Here is a 19,495-nt window from a genome sequence, read left to right as displayed (position 1 = left end):
AGGGGGCTGGTGGATGCTGGGAGCTCAGCGGTTCTTTATGGTCTCAGAGGGCTCCATTAATTCTTTAAATATCCAGCCTTTCCAGGTGGGTTTTGTTGAAAATTAATTTCCGGAGCTATTTTAATTTTGCTGTATTTAATTTGCTGTTTATTTTAATTAATTAACGTCGGGAAAATCTCTTCTCCCCAGCATCCTGCAGCCGTCTGGGGTGGCTGCACCCGGGAGGTGAGAGCAAGGGGGTGTCATGGGTGTGAGGGGCACTGACAGGGAGGGTGCCCAGCCCCCACAGTGCCCACCTGGCTCCATCCCACCTGGATGACGGGGTTGGCACGGGCAAGCAGCGAGCTGGGTGTCTTCCCACCATCCCTACTCCAGGGCTCATCGCGGGGTTTGCTGCTGGCTCCATGGGAAGTTTGTCACATCTCCTGGTGGGGGATGGCTCCGGTAGTGCTCGCAGCCACCTTCCTCCTCCTCCTCCCACCGACGGCTGGGGACCTGGGGTGTGCATCTGTGAGGGTACCGTGCCGTGCCGTGCCGTGCCATGTGCCAAGCAGGAGAGTCCTGGTTGAGCAGCCCAGCGTGGAGCTCTCCGGAGCCACACCCACCCAGAGGGATGCTCAGCCCAGCCTCCCGCTCCCTCCCCGCATCCCTCCGGTTCTCCGTCCCCGATGCTGACCAGGCCCCAGCGAGGGGGTCCCTGTGGGGCGGCGGGCACGGAGTGGGGGAAGGGATGGAGCCGCCTTCCTCCAGATCAAGGCCGCTGGTCTCTCACATGTCTAGACGCTGCCACACACACCTAATGTGGTTCTTGGCAGGAGCCGCGGGTGCTCTCTTGAGGTTAATTGCTGCGCACGGAGCTCTGCAGACAGATAACCCGGCTCCACGCTGCCCCGGACCCCCGCCTCACCCTGCCCTGCCTTGGCTGCAGTCCCCGAGGGATGTTCCAGCCCCAGGGAGGAGCAGACTGGGGCAGCGACACTGGGATGCTGTGCCCAGTGTGTGGTTTGGGGTGCAGCTCTGACCGGTCAGGGGTTTCCCGGTTTTGGGGACAGGCAGGGGTGGAGGAGAGGTGCTGGCAGTGCTTAGCAGGGGGTGACAGTGGCTGCAGGGGCTTTGGGGCAGGAGGAGAAAAGAAGGGCCCCAGCAGGCCAGGGCTGCCGCCATCCTCTGCTGGCTCCTGGCAAGGCGGCTGGACCAGATAAGGGAAGCGGGCGGGGGGAGCCGGACAAAGGCTCAGCCTTATTCAGCCTGCGTGGCTGGAGCCAGGCTCCGGAACGAACAACGGGAGCTGGAGAGAGATGCAGGGACTGGGGTGGGAAGAGTGTTTCGTCCTCCAGCCCCAACATCTGGTGCAAAGAGGGGATGGGAGGAGAGAATGCTGGGCAGGCTGCAGGGGTGAGCCCCGGGGCTTGGCCACATCCGGCTTCCCTGGGATGGGCTGGATGAGGCCATTCCCAGCAACTGCTCTTGCAAAGCACCTTCCTGAGAACAAACACTGCTCTAATGGTGTGCTCGGAGCCACCGGCACCCAGTCCTGGTCCGGCCTGGCCCCTTCCATAGGGACCGGCTTCCCTCTGGCCACATCTGTGCTTTGTCAGGCCTGGTGCTGGCAGCCAGGTGCCATCACCAGGGCAGGGTGGTGGAGACCAGGGCTGGGAAGTGGTTCATTCCAAGGCTGGAATTACACTGGCTGGAGGGATCCCCAAAGCACGACATCCCCTCACCTCCCACAGGGCTGGGGCTGGCGGTGGGCTCTGGGCTCGGTCCCGTGTCCCAGGGCTGTGGGGGGGGTGATCCCAGCCCTGGGACCAGCCCCACATGGGATCCACGGGGAATCGGGTGAAGGTTTCAGTCCAAGCTGTGTTTTGGTTTGGGGTTTCGTCATGATTTCATGGCAGGGAATTTCCGTTCGTAACCAAAGACAAGAACAAAAAAAAAGGAAAAAGACGAAACCAAAGAAAAAAAACCCCAACCCTGCCTTGAATTTTTGCCAACAAAATGGGATGTTTCCATTCTTGTTTTGGCTTTTGGCAGCCCCAAACTGCAGCCAGTGGAAGAAAATATCCATGTGGAAACGCTGCCGGCCTCCTCCAGCAGTGCAATGGCTGGGCTGGAGCTCCTTCCCCACAGCCGTGCTGTGCTGGGGGGAGAAGGAGCACAGCCCCTCCAGAGCATGTCACTGTGCTCCCCTCCCTGTGCTCTTAGGAGAGGACATTGCCATGAGAACGGGCTTGTTGTTTTGTGGGGAGCATCGAGACAGAGCAGGCGAGCGTTTGCAAGGACACCCGTGGCACGCCGAGCTCGCGCTTCCCACTTGTCCTTGCAGCGGGTCGCTCTCTCCTCCCCAGCTGGCAGCAGAGCCATGCTCAGCTCCAGCATGTGCTGTGCCACGCCATCCTCCCTCTGGGCATTGCCTTCCCCCCTGGCATCACCCAGCCTCTCCCCGCTTCAGCTCTCAGGTTTTGGGGGACCCTCTGTGGGGCTCCGATGCCGTGGATGCTGGGGAAAGGAGGAGCAGCCACTGCAATGCTTAAATGAGGTTGGGTTTTTTTCCACACATCCCCCCCTCCATCCATGCTAGGAAGAATTACAGTCGCCCAGGCATCTGTTCTGGCAGAGTCGAGCTAAAGAGCTTGTCCTGGGCTTGGCAAACCAGCCGGCACAGCCGACAGCTTTTCCAAGGGCAGCCTTGGATGTGGAGCAGCAGGTTGACATTGCAGGGAGAGGAGCCTTGTGCTGCAGGCACTGGTGCTGTGCCCCTCAGCTCCTGACTGGATGGGATTTGGCAGGGAGTTCTGCGGGCAAGACGCTGCAAACCCCCTTCCCAAAAAGCAGCATCCTCTAGTAGGTCTTTGTTTGGAGCCAGGAAGAGGGCAAATGGTGCCAGCATATCCCAGGGTCCTTGTCCTCGCACAGAGAGGACAGCAAGTGTCACCCTGCAAGGGACCCCTGCCAAAAAAAGCCCTGCTAAATTCTCCTTGAAGCTGGAGAGGCTCCTCTGTGCCCCTGGGCTGTGCAGCATCCCTGTCACTGCCATGGCTCTGCATTGGCCACCCCATGGTTGTCACTGCCAGTGCTCCAGGACACCGTGGGTGGGGACAGCAGTGGAACCAGGAGACGCCAGGAGCATGGCTGTCCCCTGCGCCAGCAGCGCCCTGCACGGGCCCTGTGCCGTCAGCACTCGAGGCAGGGGGAAGCGAGTTGGAGGCTTGGCAGGGAGGTGTGGGAGCCCTGCCGGAATGCTGGGCTCGGAGCTGGAGCGTGTCAGGCACAGATGGGATCGTTAGTGGTGGTAAAAATTATCCAGCCCCTCTTAAAAACCCAGGCGCAGCAACCTGACCCCACAGCTCCAGCGGTGGCAATTCCCACCGGGGCGGTGGTGCTGTTTGCTTCCCCTGCCATTACCATCCATCCCTGGGGTCTGGGGCCGCAGCTGCCACATGTTCCCAAGGCCCGGTCCCCTCTGCAGTGCCAAGGTGAGGGGGTCTCTCCTCCCTGCCCCAGGGACGAGCACCCTGACCCAACACCCACCCCAGTGCCACTCTGCTGGGCAAAGCCCATCCCTGCGTGTGCTCCCACCCTTTGAGCCATTTCCTATTTCTTTTTTAATGCACCCAGGTCTCTTGTTTGCTTTTTTAACTGCAGTAACCACAAGAGGGAAGTTTCAGAGCGGTACGAGCCCGTCTCCGCGAGGAAGGGAGCGGCAGCACCACTCTGTGCCCATCACCGCAGCACCGTGCCCGGGGGCTTCGCCGCCATGGTCCAGCGCCTGGTGGCTCTTGTGCTTTCCATCCCCCTCTTCCTGCTGCTCATCCCCAGCTCCTTTTCTCTTGGAAGTGAGGAATTTGAGGCTGGTCTGGCGTTGCCAAAGGGCCTCAGGCCCCCCCAGCGCCGATCGATCGCTCTGCGCGCTCCTGCTCCCTGTTTTTTCTGTTTGTTTGCAGCCGCTTGAGGGCTCTTGTGATGAATCCAGCCTGGACAGAATTCAACAACAGCTGAAACGCAGCTCGTGGTGGGGGTGGGAGTGAGAGGGCAGCGAGGCCGGCCCACACTGGAATGCGAAATGGGGCAGCAGGCAGTGCTGGGACGGCAGGATGGGATTGTGCCAGATCCCACTCCAGGGGTGCGGAGGGACAGGGAGCAGCGCCGGCACCTCCCCAAAACTCCGGGTGCTGTTGGGTGGTGGCGTGGGGACCCGTTTGATTGAGAAGGGTGAGCATTTGGGGCGTCTCCCTGTGTCTCCCTGCTGCCCTTGGCTGCTGCTGAGAGCTGGGCAGCCGGGAGAACGGCTGGTTCCCCTGGCTGGGCCGCAGGGTCACAGCTGCGAGGGGACAGGGGGCTGTGCCCACCCCGCCGTGCCAGTGCCGTCCATCCCTGAGCATCCACCGGGCCTGGCTCCCCAGCCTACCTGCCATCACTGCAAAATGGCGGATTTCAATTCGAAAGGAAACCTTCCCCAAAACCCCAGTGCAAGGAGGGGGTGAGCACCACCCTGTGCCCCCAGCCCGCTGCTGCCAGCCGTGCCAGGGGGGCCATGGCAGCAAAGTGGGGGGCACGGGGAGCACGGCAGGGGTGGTGGAGCCTCACAGGGAAGCTTCCCCGGGCAGGGCAGTGGTGGGTGGCGTGGCTGCCGTGGTGCTGGGTGCTGGGGCTGGCTGCGATTTTGCAGCTGTGGCTCCGGGAGGGAGCAGGACGCGGCTGCGCCGGCGTGCGAGGGTGCGCGCAGGCGGGAGGGATAATTAGTTCCTACTATAGCACTTCTCAGTCAAAGTGCTTTTTAAAAGCCTCCATTCATTAGTCTTCACGGCTCCCCCGAGGTGTCGTGTCCTGGTTCCTTTCCCCCCTCCAACTCCCCACCTCCCCTGGAGCAACTGGGGATCCTGCGCTGGGGAAGGGGAGGGTGATGTTACTGTTGGGCTGGGTCCTTGTGAAACCCGCAAACGGGGTGTCAGCAGTGGGGACAGCCTCAGTGTCCCCTGTCCCAGTGGGGCTGCTGGGGTGTTTTGGCCACATGAGCATTGTTGTTAAGTTTCCATGGAGGCTGAGCTGTGCCATGTTTGGAGCACCAGGGAAGAGAGTGGGGGGCAGTGCCAGGGCTGTGGGTCCAGTGGGTGCCACCGCCAACTCGCCACCCTCACCGGCATGCCAGGGAGCTGCATGGTGGTCCCAGTTCCCAAATTACCCAGTGTGTGCTGGGCTGCCAGGGGTCAGCAGGTGGAAGGATGGAAGGTGCTGGAAGATGCCAGGGGGTGCCAGTGTGGCTCATCCCCCAGAGCTGAGCATCATGTGGGTACAGGCATGGGGGTGCCCGGGCATGTGCCCGGGTGAGGCAGCAGGGCCGAGGGGCGCAGCGGCAGGCAGGCTGGCAGTGGGCCTCCGCTGCAAACCCTAACCTTATTTTCCCAGGTCCGACGCCAGTTTCCATGGAAACAGCCGGGAGCAGAAACGGGAACCAGAATCCAGAAATGTGAAGCTTTGAGCTCCAGTTCGCCTTCCTGGATTCCTGCTCCCCATGACCCCAGCTGGGTGCTGGCACCCACACTGCTCCCGCTGTGTGTCGGGGGGCAGGGCTGCCCAGCCTGGGCACCCCCTGGGGTTGGGGTGCTCCTCTGTCTGTGCACGCTGCAGCATCCTGGGCATGGCGTGTGGGGTGGGCACGGGGTGCAGCAGGGGTGTGCAGGGGGTACAGGGGAACGGGACACTGCGGCAGGGACATTGCTGCTGAGGACAGTGCTGGCAGCCCCACGTACTGACATGTTCAAACAACATCTGTGTGTCAAGGTGCTGCACGGGGGGGTGGGATGTACGTGCCCATGTGCTCTTGCACGCACATCTGCTTTATAGGTGTTGTGGGGGTGTAGGCACAGTCTGCATCGATATGTGGTCTCTGCGTTACTGGTTAGCGCTGGGAAGGCCCCAGTCCCAGCTGTTTACCTGCCCTGGTGTCTCCATGCCCAGGGTGCAGAGGGGACCCCACAGCCTGGAGAGGGGCAGCAGCAGCTGCCATTGCATGTGGCGGCCCGGGTGCTGCCCCAGCTCTGGGTGTATGTGTACGAGCCCTGCGCAGCCTCCTGTGTCTGGGAGCCCCCTGCACTCTTCTGGGCATCTCCTGCTGAAGTGGAGCCTCTTGGGACACATCTGTGTCCCGCAGAGTCAGGCTCTGAGCCATCCAACCCGTGCCACGTCCATCCAACCCGTGCCATGCGATGCAAATCTATCCTGCACCTTCCCTGCTGCGCGCTGGCCACCTGCAGTCCCTCAGGTGTGCAGTGACATGTCCCATTCCTTTCTGAGCTCGTGGCAGCCAGCATCAGCGGGACCTCGGTGTCCCCCGGCACCTCCTGGCCGGTGACAGGGATCGCTCAGTGCCGCCCCAGTGCCAGCTGGCCCCATCCTGCCCGCAGCACCCCGCTGCTCCCCACATGCCCGTTGCACCGAGGTGCCAGCAGGCCGGGACGCGCTGGCGTGGCTGCCAGATCCCACCCCCATCCCTGTGTCCTGTCCTCCATCCCCGTGCCACACCTCAGGCGTGATGGTGGCACGGCCGCGGCGCCTGTCCCCCCTCAATGCTCCGTGATACATCATTTACCCACGGACAGGTATTAAGATACATTATGGATAACTCACGGAGAGAGACGCTATTAATAATACAGACACATACAGAGGGAAGAAAGTGCACACTTGATTTCCATGTTGCTACCAGGAGTTGTGAGGCTGGCTCTGGCTGCCTCTTCCCACACGTGACTGCAACACAGTGGGTAGCTGACAGCCCAGAGAGCCTGGCTTGGGGCCAGGAAAAAGCAGAAAACACAATGTCTGTGCATATCCTCTCTCTTAAAATAACACTCCAACACCGTCTGAGACGAATTAAAATAAGATCAGGAGCGGTCTCGCGAAGAGAGGAAGACGAAGAGGGAAAAGCCAGGCAGGGGAATGGCCGGAGCTGGGCGGCTTCAGCCCCTGGCGCAGATGGAGAGGGGGTGTTCTGCAGGGTTAGAGTTGAAAATAATTGAAGGGGAAAAAACCAAAGGAGAAAGAGAAGGCGAAGAGAGAGCAGTAAATGGCGTTTTTGGGAGGGAGCGATGGCGGCGGCGCTGGCTGTCCGGCACATGGCTGTCCTCTGGAGGGGAGCCGGGCAGGGCGGGGGATGCGAGCGCAGGCTGCATGATGGAGAGCATCAGGAATTTCCTGCAGCTGAGGAACACACCAAATACCAGAATGCAAGAGCGAGCGGAGGAGAGCAGGGTGCCGGGAGGGAATGGGAGGAGGAGGAGGGGGGATGCAGAGGGCTGGAAATAACCGGCAGGGAGAGCAGCGAGGGCAGGGGGCAGCGTGTGGAGGTGACCTGGGGCTTTGGGGCTTTTCCCAGCTGTTTCCATGGATTTTGGGTTGGTTTTTTTTTTTTTTTTTGGCTGCTTTTCTACACCCCATTGTGCCTCATGCGCCTGAATGGGGGTTTGGGATATTTTGTGAGTTTTATGTCTTTCCTCCCTGGTTATCTGTGATCGGTGATAGCCAGACACGGCTCCTGCAGAGCCCTGCCTGCCCCCTGGGGCAGGATCCGGGCTTGGGGAGCCAAGGGCAGCCTGGGGAGTGAGCACATCCCTGCGGAGCAGTGTCCCAAGGGGAGCTGGGGCCCTTTTGGGGGACCCTCCGTGTAGGCAGCGAGGTCAGAGGCTGCCCCAGGAGCCACAGCAGCACCTCCCACGCGTGCAGCGGGTTTGCCAGGCTCTGTCTGACCGCACTCCTGCTTTTCCCTGGGCCAGGCTAGATGAAAGACAACAACCCAAGCCTCCTGAGGCTGGTTTTGCATCCAGGTGCAGCCCGACCTCTCCCTCCTCCTTCTTCTCCTACGCCTCCTTCTCGGCCACCCCTGGCTTCCCCCTGCATCCCGCTCCTGGCTGCATCCAGCCCTGTCTCCCCCGGGGATGCTGGGGGGCCGGAGGGGAGGGGGGATCAGAGAGGGCATCTTGCAGTGCCGGATCCAGGTAGCCAGAAGGTCGCACTGAAAATCTGGAAGTGGAGTTTGGAGCTCAGCAGAGCGGTGAAATCCGTCTGGCTTTAGGGCAGAGAGGAGAAGGAAGAGGGAGGGAGATGCAGTGAAGGGAGCAGGAAGGAGAGGGGCTGTGTCCCCTCATCTGGGGGTGCGGGGTGTCCCCGGGTTAGTCCCGTGTCCCAGCTGGGCTGCACCAAGCACCACTGAGGAGCAGACTGGGGAGGTTTGGGAGATGGAGGGTGATGAAGAGGAGACAGAAGAGCCCGAGCGAGTGCTGGAGCCCATCCCACCCATGCTGAAGGCTTTGCAGCCCCTCACGCCTGCCGGGCCAGCCGGGACCGGGCACTGGGAAAGGGCCGAGCCCCGCAGCACTTTCCAACCTCCCGCACAGGGGAGCAGCAGCCGGGGGCATGGGGAGAGGCTGGAGGGGCTTTGTGTGGGCTGGCAGCCCCCATCATCCTGCCCAATGCACCCCGGGCGCCGTTCCAGCTCCCGGGGGTCTGGGGGGATGCTGGGGGGCTGCCCCCACCCAGTGCTGTGCCCACTGCGTTTGTTCCTTCCCCTCCCCGCCAAATCACCCCATCGCTTTCACTGCAGACCCTGAGCCTTGTTCTGGGCAGGGGGTGCCCATCCTGTGCCACTGCCCCGTCCCTCCCTGCCCCTGCGCAGCAGGGTCCCCACCAGCCAGGAATCCCTCCAGCACCCCTTTGACCTCCAGCCTGGAGGGGTAAGAGGGCCCAGGGATCCTGCTGAGGTGCAGAGAGACAGGGCTGCAGCTGGGGGGGTCTGGCAGCCTGGGACCCCTCCCTGGGCAATAAACCTGGGGACAAGGGGCTGTCCTGCCCCATGTCCACCGGCCTGGGTGGGCGGTGCAAAGCCTGTGCTCCCCCCAGAGTTGGGCCTTTTCTTCTTAGGCATCAGCTAATTGCCCTCTCTGCAATTAGGGTGGTGGGGGGCGATCCTTTCCCCAGATGTGTCCCCCAAATCTTCCAGTTGTGCCTGCCTGGCACAGGGCAGGGCTCCCCATCCTTTTGGGTGGGTGCTCATGGCACCTTCACTTGCACCAGGGGCTCCAGGGTTAGGGCTCCAGGGGCTCCAAATCTGCCCTGGCAAGGGACACTCAGGGCGCTGGTGTCACAGGGTGAGGACAAGGTGGCATTTCGCCTCCCAGCAGGTCGCAGGGTGCCCCACTCCCCCGTCTGCCCCTGCCCAGCCTGCCCCCCGCACATGCCTTTGCGTGGGGGCTGGAGGCAGGCGGTGAGGGGGGTGGGAATACTGGCTGGAGCGAGTCTGAACCTGGCATCTGTCGAATGTCACCTTACCCAGACAGTCTGTGCTTCCCTGTCTCCATATCAACCGTTCTGCTCCAGCCACCTGCGGGGGGGTGGCAGGGAGCGGCTTTGGGAGGAGGAGATCTCAGCGCTCCCCTCCCGCCCTGCAGCCTCCCTTTCCTTCCCTGCTGCCCCTGGATGCCAGACCCTGGGCTATAAATCCTGGGTGACCCCGGTGCTCGCAGCTTCGTGACCCCACATCACACTGTCTGGCTCCACCGTGCCTCAGTTTCCCTTCCCCGGTGCAGCTGTGGCACGGGAGGGACGCTGGGGCTTGTTCCACCCCAGCTGCGGCAGTGAGGGCCTCTTCCAGGAGCTCAGCATTTTTCCCTGGACTTGTCCCTCTTTCTGTGAGCAGATGTTCTCACCCTCCTCCCTGCAGCAGGTCCTGGCCAGAGCACCTGGCCAGTGCTGGGGGCAGGGGACAAGGGACACTTGGTGCCGTGAGTTGTGGCAGCACCAAGGCAGTGGGGAGCTGAGCCCCGTGCGGGGCAGGGGGTGGTGGCGGCATCAAGGGTTAGTGTTGTGGGGGTGCTGGAGCCTTTTGGGGGTGCTGGAATGTTTGGGGAGACGCTGGAGTATCCAGGGAGATTGTGGAGTATTTGGGGGGATGCTGGAGCTTTTGGGGCGAGGATGCTGGACTATTTGGGCAGGTGCTGGAGCATTTCCAGAGCCACTGGAGCATTTGTCACGGGGGTGCTGGAGTTTCTGGGGGCTGCTGGAACACTGGGGGGATGTTAGAGCACTTGGCTGGGGACACTGAAGTCCTGGATGGATGCTGGGGGACTTGGAGGAATGCTGGAGCATCGAGGGGACTGCTGGAACAGTCGGAGCGTGGGGGCAGTGCTGGAGTGTTTTAGGGAGTGCCGGAGCATTTGGGGAGGTGCTGCAGTGCTGGAGCATTTTAGGGGAGATGCTGGAGCATTTGGGGAGGTGCTGGAGGAGGTGGGGAGATGCTGGAGCCCCGAGGTCTGGGCACGCAGGGCGCTCGTGGGTGCCAGGCGCGGGGTGGGATGCTGGCATGCACGGATGGCACCCATGGGTGCTGCCGTGGGGTTCTTGGGTGCTGCTCCCGGGCCGTGCGAGTGCTGCTCGTGGTCGGGGTGCCTTGGGAAGGCTCGGGGCACGCAGCAGGACACACGGACAGCTGAGGACGGACACAAGCGCTGCTCCCTCCGCTCCCAGCCGTGGCTCCTGCGAGTGTGTAATTTCACCACAGTGCCTAAACGAGGGACAGAAGTAAATTGACCTTTTCACCCGTTTTCCTACCAGGGGGATTATAGCCTGTTTCCTGTTAAATCTCTCCAAGAACTGGCTCCATCCTACTCATGGGGTGGGGTGGGGAGGGGGAGACAGACACCCACCCAAAATGGGGGCTTCAATTTCCCTCCTCATCCCCCTGCACCGTGGTTTTTCCACCCCATCCCGTCGCTCCACCACCTCTCATCTCATTAAAGTCTTCGGGGTGATTTCACCAACCCCGGGCAAAACCAACGTGGAAAAAATTGCTGGGAGGAAGGAACCGAAGGCGGAGAGTGATAAATATTGAAAGGGTGGGATTTCGATGTAGGCTGCAACAGCTGTGCCGGTTACAGTGTCACACTATCTCTCCACAGGTTTACTGACCCATTTCCATTCACACGGCTGCCAGTATCTTAGCAACTGCAACAGTCCCCCAAGAACAGGCATATTGCCTGCTATTAGTGACTGCTGCAACTGTGTCAAGGTTAGCTCTCTCCCTCCAAGCCCTGCCGGGTTTGTTTTTTGCCCAAAGCCAGCACAGTCTGTTCGGTGACACGTCCCCCGGAGCCGTGCTGGGTGTTGGGTGCTCATCGGGGCTGGAGCGTGGGTGGGATGGTGGTTCTGGGCTTGGGTGGTGGATGGGATGAGGGTTTAGGTGGTGGGATGGTTCAGGGTGTGGGTTTGGGTGGTGGGATGGAGCAGGAGGCGGGGTAGCGTGCCCTGGGGGATGCTGCAGGGTGTCGGTGATGGGATGGGGTGCAAAATGTGTCCCCAAAAATAGGACTGTTGCCATCTAGTTGGGTGTCACTGTCAGCCCCGTGCAACTCTGAGCCCTGAGAACCTGGAGAGGGCTGGGGGCTGCGCTGATCCCACTTGGGTGCTGGGTGCTCATCCTTTCCATGAAAAATGTCAGCAGGGCTGGCGTGGTTGGCGGGATGGTGCTGGATGGGATGTGGAGCTGTGTGGTGGATGTGCAGGATGCGGGATTGGGTGGTGGGATGAACAGGGATGCAGGGCTGAGTGGTGCAGTGGAGTGGGATGCACTTGGCTGGTGGGATGGGTGAGGATGAGCTGCTGGATGGTGGGATGGAGCAGGAGGTAGGGCTGGGAGCTGCTGCAGGGTGTTCAGGATGCTGTGGGGTAGGTAATATGACCCCCAGAGCAGGAGTGCTGCCATCCAGGTGGGTGTCGGCACCATCCCAGCCTCACCTGGCGGGTCACCCGCACTGGGGCCTGCACTGAGCCCCCTTGGGTGTCACAAGGTGGATTGGCCTCATGCTGTGCCCTCAGGGGCTCAGCACTGGGCGGGCGTGGGCAGGGGATGGCGCATGTCCCTGGGGTCCATGGTGGCACCGGGGGCTTGGAGGACACAGCACGTCTGCCCAGGTGCCCCCACACACCAGGCTGGGACAGCAGCGCCACGTGGGTGACATCCACTGTCACCATCTCTGTTCCCACAGCACCCAGCCCTGAGGGCAGGAGCAAGTGAGAGAACGGACTTGTGGTCCCTCGGTGTCCCCAAAAACTGCAATCCTGGGGTGACTGAACCCACACAGCAGGGCCAAGGCGAGCAGCTGGTGCATCCCCAAACACCCCATGCAGGGAGGGAAACTGAGGCATGGGGCCCCTACCCTGGCAGGCAGAGCCCCCCTGCAGCAGCTCGGGGGCTGAGGAGCAGCGGGGTGGCGCTGGGGTGGGCAGGGAGTGTCCCAAGTGCCCCATCCCCACCGTGTTCCCCGGCAGTGCTGCAGACAGCAGGCTCCACACCGGCACGGCCGCGGGGACGGCTGCGAGGGAAGCCACAAAAATGATTTAAGGGGCTGGCGGGATTGATTTATTAAGAACAATTAAAAGCACTAAATACGCTTAGCTCAGCCAGACACCGAGCAGGGAGCCTGGGGGGGAGAGACCTGTCTGCCGGATCCGGAGGGCGCGGCTGGCAGCAGGATCCTGGTGGCAGTGGTGGGGGACAGGGTCCCACTGGGCTGGGCTGGGGCAGCTGGGGAAGGGGAGGGGTGCTGGTGCAAAGGCAGTGGAATGGGGTGCAGCACCCTGGGGCTGGATTTGCATCCAGGGCGGATTTGGGCCCATGGATGAGTTTGCATCTAGGGATAAATTATCACTCCGGGATGGATTTTCACCCAGGTGTGCATTTGCACCCTGCAGTGGGATGAATTTGCACCCAGGGACGTGTTTGCATCCAGGGATGAATAGTCACCCAGGGATGGGTTTTTATCCAGGGCTGGGTTTGTATCTGGGTTTGTATCCAGGAGAGGGGCTCACCCAGCTATGGTTTGCACCCTGCAGTGGGATGAATTTGCATCCAGGGGAGGTTTGCACTCCAGCGGGAAGGGATGGAAGGAATGTCAGGGACCAGGAGGCCCCAGGCAGTGCTGCACTGAGGAGCTGTTTGGAGCCAGTGCCAGCTGCAGGATACCCCGGAGGAGCAGTAAGCCATACTGGGCAGGGTGCTGCTGTCCCAGCCTGACACTGCTACCCTGGGAGCTTTGCCAAAAGGATTCCCCACCACTGGGCACCGCGAGTGTGGGTCCAAGGAGCTCATGGAGCAGAAACCCCGGAATGCTGTGACATCTGCAAACCTGCATCCCTCCCAGGAAATCCCAGCAGAAAGTCCTTGGAGGCTGGGAGAGTCCTTGGACGAGTCCAGACCTGCCGGGCCCGGCTCCTCCCAGGCCCCAGCGGCGGCTGCGGGGGACGGGGGGAGCTGGCTCTCTCCTGGGGTCCCCGGTGCTGTCACCATGCAGGATGAGCTGCAGCCACCAGTTCTGTGTCCCCGTGAGCTGCCGGGGTGTTGGGATACCAGGAAGGAGGGCAGAGGGCTGTGCCCTGCGTTTTTCCAGTCCCGGTGGCTGCCTGCAGTGGGAGCACTGGTTTTGTACACATTTTCTGCCGCCGTGCAGGATCCATCCCCTTCGCTGAGCTCACCAGGCTGGCTGTGCTTTGGACGAGCTCCAGGGGATGCCGAGCCGTGCTACCCTCCTCCCCCTAACTCTGCCAGGGCTGTCAGGGAGGTGGGGGTCAGGCTTTTAGGTTTGGGTTCAGATCCCCCACACAGAGCCCCCAGAGCTCCTTCAGTCACCTCGCTTGGGGCTGGATGTGCCCGTGTCCCCCTCATCATTTGAGTCCCTGTGCCATGAGCCACGCTGGGCACATCCTGCTCGCCAAAACCCACAGTATCGGAGGGGCCCCTGCCCTGGAGCCCCGGCTGGGAGCCCCGGGGGGCAGGAGGTGCTGGGAAAGGTGCAGAATGGGAACAAAAGGTCCGCGGAACGGCTGGCAGGGGCGAGCTGAGCCGGAGGCATTCTGCTGACCCCCGGCCCGGCCTCCCCCCGCTGCCCCCACCGCTCCTGCCGACGTCAGCGCTTCCCGGCAGCGCTTCCAGGTCTACCTGGAGCTGGCTGAGGTGGAAAAGCCATTTCTGCCTCTGCCTCGGTGCTCACCCCTGTGCCAGCCCGGCCAAAGCCTCCCGGGGCAGGGTGGGTGCTCATGCCCTGTGCCCAAGCGTCACCCTGGGGTCGTGTGTGCTTTTCCCGTGCGGATGGAGCCGTGGTGGGGTGTGGGGTGTGGTAGGAGTTGGGTGGTGGCCATGGGTGCTGGGTGCCCCTCTGCACCGCGCTGCGCTCACTGGGTGTGCCTGGGAATGGAGATGGACAGAGGTGCAGGGATGGAGGCACAGGAGGTGACAGGGAATGATGGAGGTGACCCTGCTCAGTGTCCCTGGCACAGCATTTCCCTCTGTGCTCCTGCTCGCCCCAGGGGCGGCACAGCCACGGCCACAGCCACGGTGACAAAGCCGGAGCCCACGGGACAAGTGGGCTGCCCACGGTCACCAGCTGGACACGCTGGTGTCCCGGCGGCCACGCTGGGGCGAGGTGGGTGCAGTGACTCTCCCAGAGCCGTGCAAGGGGGCGGTGGCAAAGGTGGGACACTCGGCCGTGGGTCCCTGGGTGCCCCCGGCCCCGCCAGCGCTCCCGCCGCCGGCTGCCCAAGGGTTAACGAGAGTTTGCTGCTCCTGCAGACAATTAGTGACATCTTTGCTGACAACGCCACACTGAGCCTCTGCCGCCCCCCCGGCAGCACCAGCCCAGCCGCCCCCGCGCCCCACGCGGTCCCTCTGCCGCCTGCCTTCGCCACCGTGGTCCCGCCGTGGTCCGGCCTGCCCCGCGCACCGGTACCGCACACCGCACCGCACATCAGCACCGCACACCGGCACTGCGCCCCGGTACCGCACACCGGTACCGCACACCGGTACTGCGCCCCGGTACCGCACACCGGCCCCGCACACCGGTACCGCACACCGGTACCGCACACCGGTACCGCACACCGGTACTGCGCCCCGGTACCGCACACCGGCCCCGCACACCGGTACCGCACACCGGTACCGCACACCGGTACCGCACACCGGCGCCGCACACCAGCCCCACACACCGGCACCGCGCCCCGGTACCGCACACCGGTACCACACACCGGTACCGCACACCGGTACCGCACACCAGCACTACATACCAGTACCGCACACCGGCACCACACACCGGTACCGCACACCGGTACTGCACACCGGCACCACGCCCTGACACCGCACACCGGCACTGCGCCCCGGTACCGCACACTGGCACCACACACCGGCCCCGCACACCGGCACTGCGCCCCAGTACCGCACACTGGCCCCGCACACCGGTACCGCACACCGGCACTGCGCCCTGGTACCGCACACCGGTACTGCACACCGGCACCGCACACCAGCACCGCACCCTGACACCGCACACCGGCACCGCGCCCCGGTACCGCACACTGGCCCCGCACACCAGTACCGCACACCGGTACCGCACCCTGACACTGCACACCGGTACCGCACACCGGCACTGCGCCCCGGTACCGCACACCGGCCCCGCACACTGGTACCGCACACCAGTACCGCACACCGGTACCGCGCACTGGTACTGCACACCGACACTGCGCCCCGGCACCGCACACTGGCCCCGCGCCCCAGCACCGCACACCGGTACCGCACACCGACACCACACACCGGTACCGCACACCGGCCTCGCACACCGGCACTGCGCCCCGGTACCGCACACTGACACCGCACACCGGTACCGCACACTGACACCGCACACCGGTACCGCACACCGGTACCGCACACCGACACCACACACCGGTACCACACACCCGCCCTGCACACCGGCACCGACACCGCACACCGGCCCCGCGCCCGGCGGCGCTCGGCAGCCGCGGCAGGATTGCAATCCCAAGCGGAGCAGCCGGCTCCCCTCGCTGCCCTCTGACCCGCTGTTGCTGTGGAAACTGCATCCCACGTAGGATTATGGAGCCGGAATCTGCGGGCTCCAAACCCCTCCAAATCCAGACGGTCACCGGGGTCCCCCCGCCCGCAGCGCAGCGGGGTGCCCGCAGGGTGCCTGCTGTCCCCAGTGGGGTGGCATCTGGGTGCTGGAGGAGGTGGCAGCAGCGCTCCTGCGTGCCCTGCTTTGCACCCACTGGCTGGTGATGCTGCTGGAGATGTCGCGGTGTCACCACGAGGCCATCAGTGACCCCTGGCCCATCTTCTCCCCTGTGCCTTTGCCTGAGTATCATCTCCCTGCATGCCATCCCTGCATCTCAGGGGGGAGGGTGGTGTGCTTGCAGGACCCTCACCCTCCAACAGCCCCCCGGGAATGTGGGTCCACACCAAGGACCCATCCCCAGCACCTCTGAGGCAGCAGCAGGAGCTGGACACCCACCAGAGACCCCCACACCCGCAGGGACCGGCAGCGTGGGTCCCCCACGGGGGGAAGGGGTGGGCACAGGGGAGAGCAGAGCCCGTTTGGGGAGCTCTGTGGGCTGTGCTTGTGTCTCAGCATCTCTCCTGCCACCCGAGGAGGTAGGAGCTGAATTAATCGCGATCAATTAGTGCTGCTTGCAGTCCCTGGCTCCCTCCCTGCACCAGCTTTGTGCCGTCGCACCCAGCGAGGGGGGCCCCGGTGTGCCATCGGGGACTGCAGCCCCTCCGGACCTCCAAACGGGGACAGGGAACAAGCAGGGTGTCCCCCGGCCCATGTGGCCACGAGAAATGTTCCTGCTGTAGAATTTGGTGGGGAGGATGAGGAGGGGCTGCGTGAGCCCCTCGAGGTCCCTGTGGCAGGCTGGAGCAGGGTGACGGGTCTCCAGAGCGAGTGTCCGGATCCTGCAGGATACTGCAGCAAATGCCCTGCAATCTGCAGCCGGATGGATCCCACCTTCCTTCCCCCGCAACGTGCTGCCCTGGGCTACAGCTAATCTATTGTGCGCTGGGCTGCAGCCAGCACAAGCTGCAATACAGTAAATCCTTCTGCAGTATCCTGCAAGGGGACCGAGCCCAGCCGCAGCCGCCCGCCGCCGCCACACAAAGACGGGGGGCCCCGCGGGGACGGGGCGCAGGGGATGAGGGCACCAGAGGGTGGCAGGACCCCCGGTGTCGTGCTGGCGAGGACGGGAGAACCAAGCCCTCGAGCAGGGTGGAAAGTTCTCCAGGGAGTTTTGGGTGGTGCTGTGCATTCTCCCAGCCCCCCAAATCTGTGTGGGTAGGGAGATGCTCAATCCCCTGAGTTTGGGTCTTCCATAAGTGTTGTCACCACCATATTCCCCTTCAGGGTCCCAGTGTGGTGCAGAGGTTTCCATGCCCATCCTTTCCATGTGGGTGGTGCGTCCTTCCCTGTGCCTCAGTTTCCCCACCAGTATAGGGCCACCAAGCCCCCTCAGCCCCCTCCTCCAAGCAGGCTCACCACAGTGAGTCCCACTGCCCTTTTCCAGGGGATTTTGCTTGGATACTGTCATTATGGTGATTATTGCTATTATTATTATTATTATTGGGATGTTGGTGGGGCTCTGCGGCTCTGCCGGACCCGTCTTTGGTGAGCGAGGCATCCTTCAAAGGGAAGGCGCTCCGTCACCGCCCCACAGCAGCTGCGTTCTCCTCAATTAGAAGAGGTAATGAAGCAATTTATGGGCATCTACAAAGTGATGTGTGAGTGACAGGCTGTGTACGATCCGCGCCGGGGCTCTGCCGGCAAGTTGTGTTCTTCCAATTTTAATGGAAGGCTCCCCGGCGAGGGGGGAGAGCAAACATTGGTGTGTCTGGGGGTGTGTGTGCTCCGAGGGGCCGGGCCGGTGCTGCCAGTGCTCCGTGGGTGGGTGCCGAGACCTGGGTGCTCCAATCCCCGCCCTGGGGAGCCTGAGCCACGCTGTAACCGGAGATGGGGGCAGCTGGGTGGGAGCCGAGCCTGGGGCTGGGGCACTGCAGGACGCCCGGGTCCTCTGGAATAGTTGGCTGCAGCTCCCTGTTTCCATCAGCACCCTGCTCCTGCCTCAGTTTCCCTGTCGCTGTCCTTGTCCCCTGTGCTGCGTGGCACTGGCAGACCCCTCCTTCACACCCCCAGATTTTGGTGGAGCACCGTGGCCTCTCAAGAGGGAGGGTGAATCATGTTTTGGGGTCAAACCCAGCAGCTTCTATTGCCACCACCAGGGTATGGGATGGGGGTGTGCAGTGCTGCCCTGGTGCTTGGGGTGCCTGGGGGGTGCCTGGAGCTCCTGTGTGCTGCCACAGGGCATTGTACCTGTGTCCACAGAGGTGTGTACCTGTAACACAGGTGTGCGTCCGTCAGTGCGCTCACCAGTGCCCACGTGTGTTCCTGTACCTGTGTGTGTGCCCCTGTACACGCTTGCCACATGTGTGACCCGCCCGTTGGTGCCCACGTGTGTTCCTGTACCTGTGTTTGTGCCCCTGTACACGCTTGCCACATGTGTGACCCGCCCGTTGGTGCCCACGTGTGTTCCTGTACCTGTGTGTGCGCCCACACCGCTGTGGGCTCACCTGTGCGAGGCCTGTCTGCACACGTGTGTGTGCAAATCCTCCCCCGTGCGTGTACCTGTGCACACGCCTGCATGTGCACGACCATCTTGTGCACATTCAGGCCTGTCGGTGGGTGCACCACCTCCATACCCACATATTTTGGGGTGCCAGGCCACCAGCGTGATGGGGCAGGGGTTGCCCCCACCTCCCCACAGCCCTGCCCCATCACGCCGGCGTTGGCATTTTCCCCAGTGGCTCCCACACCCCAGCTCGGCCCCAACCGGCCGCATCTCCCAGGAAACAGGATCCACAGCCAGGAGTTTCCGCTCAACTCGTGTGTGCCTCCCACAAAAAAAAAAAAAAAAAAAAAAAAAAAGAAAAAGAAAAAAAAAGAAAAAAACCCACCCTGACACCAGCACGGCCGTTAATCCTGCCCGGCTCATTCTGCTTTTCTTGTCTAGCCAGTTTCTAAAATTGGCCAAGGGAGGCAACTGGCTGATCTGCCCCCACTCAGACCCCCCCTCGGTCCCCACCTGGTCCCCACGGCGCGGTGTCAGCACCTGGACCCGTCACCCCACATCCTGCGTGACGGGGCCGCGGCCGGGCGGCTCCGGTGCCCCGCGTGGGGTGTGGGTGGGCTCACGGTCAGCATCCTCCGGTCCCGGCGGGCGCCCCTCTGCCTCCCGGGCAGCCCCCCAGCCCCGGCGGCGGGGGAGCGCGGCTGTGCCGAGCGAGCTTTGGTGGGCACGCGTCCATCTGGCGCCTTCCAAATGTTACTGGCCTCGCAGGATCCCGGCTCCGCTCGCCGTTAACCCGCAGCGCCCCGGCGGGGAGCGGGGCCCGCGGGGTGTGGGGCCGTGCAGCCGCCCGGGGTGTCCCGCTGGGGCTGGGGGCGGCGGGCAGCCAGCGGAGCCCCTCCGCGCCGGTGTTACCGAGCCGGGCAGGGACGCACCGGGGCTGTACCGGGGAGCCGGGAGGGGCCCGGGGCCATCTGCGCGGCCTCAGTGCTGCCAGCGCCCCCGGGGTGCGCTCCCCGCGCCGGGGCACAGCGCACCGAGACCGCGGGCGAGCACCCCGGGC

At 63.1% G+C, this 19,495-nt stretch overlaps 1 protein-coding gene across 5 annotated transcripts in view; it reads left to right on the top strand.

The window, feature by feature from the left end:
* The window catches only part of AHDC1 (AT-hook DNA binding motif containing 1), a 53,167-nt gene that overhangs the window by 18,468 nt on the left and 15,204 nt on the right, over positions 1-19,495 (top strand). Inside the window, exon 3 of one of the 5 annotated variants that reach the window (XM_072917842.1) lies at positions 10,944-11,053. The exons of the other annotated variants lie outside the window; for them this stretch is intronic. The gene's annotated coding sequence lies outside the window, so the exon portion shown is untranslated. The remainder of the gene's footprint in view (positions 1-10,943; positions 11,054-19,495) is intronic. 5 annotated transcript variants of the gene reach the window in all.

The sequence above is a fragment of the Taeniopygia guttata genome, chromosome 23 (genome assembly GCF_048771995.1).
Source record: "Taeniopygia guttata chromosome 23, bTaeGut7.mat, whole genome shotgun sequence".
NCBI classification, from domain to species: Eukaryota; Metazoa; Chordata; class Aves; order Passeriformes; family Estrildidae; genus Taeniopygia; species Taeniopygia guttata.
The sequence above is the reverse complement of the archived record's forward strand: the minus strand, read 5'-3'. Positions and strand labels throughout refer to the sequence as shown.